This window comes from Astatotilapia calliptera, chromosome 17, assembly GCF_900246225.1.
Source record: "Astatotilapia calliptera chromosome 17, fAstCal1.2, whole genome shotgun sequence".
NCBI lineage: Eukaryota > Metazoa > Chordata > Actinopteri > Cichliformes > Cichlidae > Astatotilapia > Astatotilapia calliptera.
This window is the reverse complement of record NC_039318.1, coordinates 17,799,773-17,803,647: the sequence shown is the minus strand read 5'-3', so window position 1 is coordinate 17,803,647 and position 3,875 is coordinate 17,799,773. Positions and strand designations below refer to the sequence as shown.

Below are 3,875 nucleotides of genomic sequence, written 5' to 3'. Positions count from 1 at the left end.
CATGGCGTGCATACATCCATTCTGCACAGTCACCTTGACCAAAATGAACTATGTCGTAGTGAAGTTACTGTCCTACTGACAGAGAATGACAGTCATCAAACAGTTAGGTGAATAAACAACACTGAGACACTTGGAAACTGTTAACGTGCTGCACGGGTGAGGGCCCAGGGAGAGACTCACACACACCGAGCTGCAGTGGTACGTCTTTATTATGAGCATAGCAGTGTCCTTTAATTTTGCATACATGCGTGTGTGTGTGTTAACCTCCCACAGGGTGAGCTCCCTGTTCCCAGAGACAGAGCGAGTAGTACATTCCGTACCTTTCCCAATAAGTGTAACATATGAACATATACCTCAATGCAACATAAAGCTCATAAAAGCGTTTCCACCCTGACACCTACTGATTTTGCCTTCCCTCAGTGTCGGTTGTCTCTGAGAGCATACTGACAATGAGGTGTATGGTGATTGGTATGTCTGGTAATTGCCATTTGCGCCCACATAAGTCATGAGTGACCTGTATGAACCCCATATTCTTCCAGTTGACGGTGATGGTGTACTGCATCTGGTGCAGCCCCCTGTTGAGCCAGACCGACATGCAGTTGTGAGTACTCGTAATACTCCACATACTGCATGTGTCAACAGTAGAACAGCAATGTTGTTAAATGTCTCCACCACAGGCACATGATGACGAAACAGTGACAGCTGCTACAGAGGAGGCCGCAACAGAGCCACACTATGAGGTATACAGTGTACAGTGGAAAATATAACAACTGACGACAATGTGGTACTATGATGACACCATGGACTTACTATGTCCCCGGCAGAGTGATGCTGGAAATGAAGAGGAAGAGGGTCCAGCCACTCCTACAACGAACCTTTCCACAGTGGGTTGTTCAGCACTGATTTACAACCAACCTAAGTAGGCATGTACTATGGATGCCAATGCTATGTCCCTTGTTGCAATAGCTCCCTGTGAAGCAGCTGTATAAGACATATCTGGCCAGGAAGATAAGAAAGTGCGACATGGAAATGGTGCACCTCCAGCTGCAGATCCAAAAGTCGAAGCTGGAGATTGTACTGCTGGAACAACAGTTAAGGGTGGGTGGAGTGATCATAGATGGACGAATCATGTCAGTGTTTGTACAACATACTAATATACGCATTTATTCTTTGTGTACAGGACATACAGGGTGACCAATAAAGGCAGTTGACCACAGTATCTGTGTATTTGTCTTGTAACATGTTGGGTTGACGGGTCACAGGAAATGGTTGTGGCATATGGTGTCTCTGACTGCTCTTCCATCCTGTACGTTCGTGGGTGGGTCAGGATGTTCATCGTGTGGATCACTGCTGTTGTCTGGTTCAGCTGGACACTGTTCACCTCTAATCGTGGCAATGTTGTGTAGGATCACACATGCCACAATGATGTCACATGCCCTTTCTGGGGTGACCCTGAGTCCACGAAGGCACTGGAACCGGGCCTTGAGCATTCCGATGGTCATTTCAACTCTGGCCCGTGTCCTGCAATGGGCCAGATTATAACGCTGCTGTGGGCCTGGTTCAGGGTCAGGGTAAGGGGTGAGCAAATAGGGTAGACATGGGTACCCCCTATCACCAAGCAGGTGGCCAGTGAACTCTCCTAGGACAGAAGAATACATGTCAGTGCAAACGTCCCTGTGGCAATTGGTCTCTGTATATTTCACAGTTACTTCGACCCACCATGTCCAAATTTGGTGCTAAGTGTACATTCCCGGAAGATTCGTGAGTCATGTACAGAGCCTGGCCACTTGGCTTCCACATTTGTGATGATGTTGGCAGCATCACATATGATCTACCCAGTGCAGAGAACACATATTAGCATCCATTACCATGATGCCATCACTTGTTGGTGTGAAATGCTACAGGGAATTATGTACCTGTACATTGATGCTGTGGAAAGACTTCCTGTTCACATAGTCTCCTTCATTTGCTGAGGGTGCAGTGATTGGGATGTGAGTGCCATCTATACAGCCAATCACGCCTGGGAACCCTGGAAATTTATGTACCATTTGAGTGGTAGTTCACGTATCACCACATCATGCATTGAGTTTTGTTCATCCTGATACCTGCAATTTTGTGGAATCCCTCTTTGATGAATCTTGTGGGTCTGTGACCGGGGAACACCACAAACGAGTGCAGGAGACGTTTCAGTGCTACTGTAACATTCCTGACTGCCCGACAGACATTACCTTGGAAACGTGCTCAGCGTCACCGATATTGTACAGAAAGCTCCCGTTTGCAAAGAAACGGAGTGCGGTACAAAGAATATGTAATGGACTGAGTGCATGTCCGCGATGTGTCACATGCGCAATATATGGCCTGAGGATGTTATCCAAATAACTTATTGATTGTGCTGAGAAACGGTAACGTTCGCACAGGAAATCATCAGGTAATGATAAGATGTCCATACGCGCTCTGATCACTCTCTCCCGGCGGAGTGCTCTGCGGAGAATTTGGGCTTCAAGATCTACTGGCTCTTCAAGGAAGGGACACGCCATGTCTGACACTTCCTGCTGTCAGGTTTCCGACAAAGAGGCGGGGTCAGTCAGGGTTAGTTGTAGTAAACCTGCTAGGGGACAGGTTAGCTTCACGGCGTGTGTCGTCATAGTGACTCACTCAGGCTTCAGCTGAACTCGCTTTGTGAAACCGAAAACCCAGAGTTTTCGTTAACTCAGGGTATACTTACTCAGTTTTTCCACTAAACCGGCTTCCTGAAACAGGGCCCAGGGCCCAATTTGAATTTGAATTTGAATTTAACCCTGACCTTCTCCGCCTCTTTGTCGGAAACCTGACTGTAGGAAGTGTCAGACATGGCGTGCCCCTTCCTTGAAGAGCCAGTAGATGTTGAAGCCCAAATTCTCCGCAGAGCTCTCCGCCGGGAGAGAGTGATTAGAGCGCGTTTGGACATTTTATCATTTCCTGATGATTTTCTGTGTGAACGTTACCGTTTTCCAGCACAATCTATAATTCATTTGAATAACATCCTCAGGCCTAATATTGCTCATGTGACACATCGTGGACATTCTCTCAGTTCTGTACATATTATTTGTATTGCACTTCAGTTTTTTGCAAACGGGAGCTTTCTGTATAATATTGGTGACGCTGAGCACGTTTCCAAGGCTACCGTCTGTCGGGCAGTCAGGAATGTTACAGTTGCACTGAAACGTCTCCTGTACTCGTTTGTGGTGTTCCCCGGTCATAGACCCACAAGATTTATCAAAGAGGGATTCCACAAAATTGCAGGTATCAGGATGAACAAAACTTAATTCATGATGTGGTGATATTTGAACTACTACTTAAATGTTACATTTATTTTCACGGTTCCCAGGCGTGATTGGCTGTATAGATGGCACTCACATTCCAATCATTGCTCCTTCAGTAAATGAAGGAGACTATGTGAACAGGAAGTCTTTCCACAGCATTAATGTACAGATACATAGTTCCCTGTAGCATTTCAAACTAACAAATTACTTCATTATAGTAATGGATGCTAATTTGTGTTCTCTGCACTGTGAAGATCATATGTGATGCTGCCAACATTATCACAAATGTGGAAGCCAAGTGGCCAGGCTCTGTGAGTGGTGGTGGTGGAGGAGGACCCCCACCTGTTTTTCGGTTCTCCGCTTTTTTTCTAGTGGCCATAACGGGTCACATTTGAGCATACAGAGTAAGCAAATATTTACTTGTAATGTGCTCAGATAATTTCAATAAGTGCTTACAGAATTAATGTAGCCTCTAACTGCAATTGATTTACATCGGACAAACAGACCAAGCACTATGGCTCATGATACAATTACACCTTACCTGTTTGGACTATATTTTTATATTTCATTTTT

The 3,875-nt window shown here is 45.6% G+C and overlaps 1 pseudogene; it reads right to left on the bottom strand.

Annotated features, from left to right (window-relative positions):
* Nucleotides 1–1,137: 1,137 nt before the first annotated feature.
* Nucleotides 1,138–2,537, bottom strand: LOC113009272 (putative nuclease HARBI1; annotated as a pseudogene).
* Between the last annotated feature and the right edge of the window lie 1,338 nt (nt 2,538–3,875).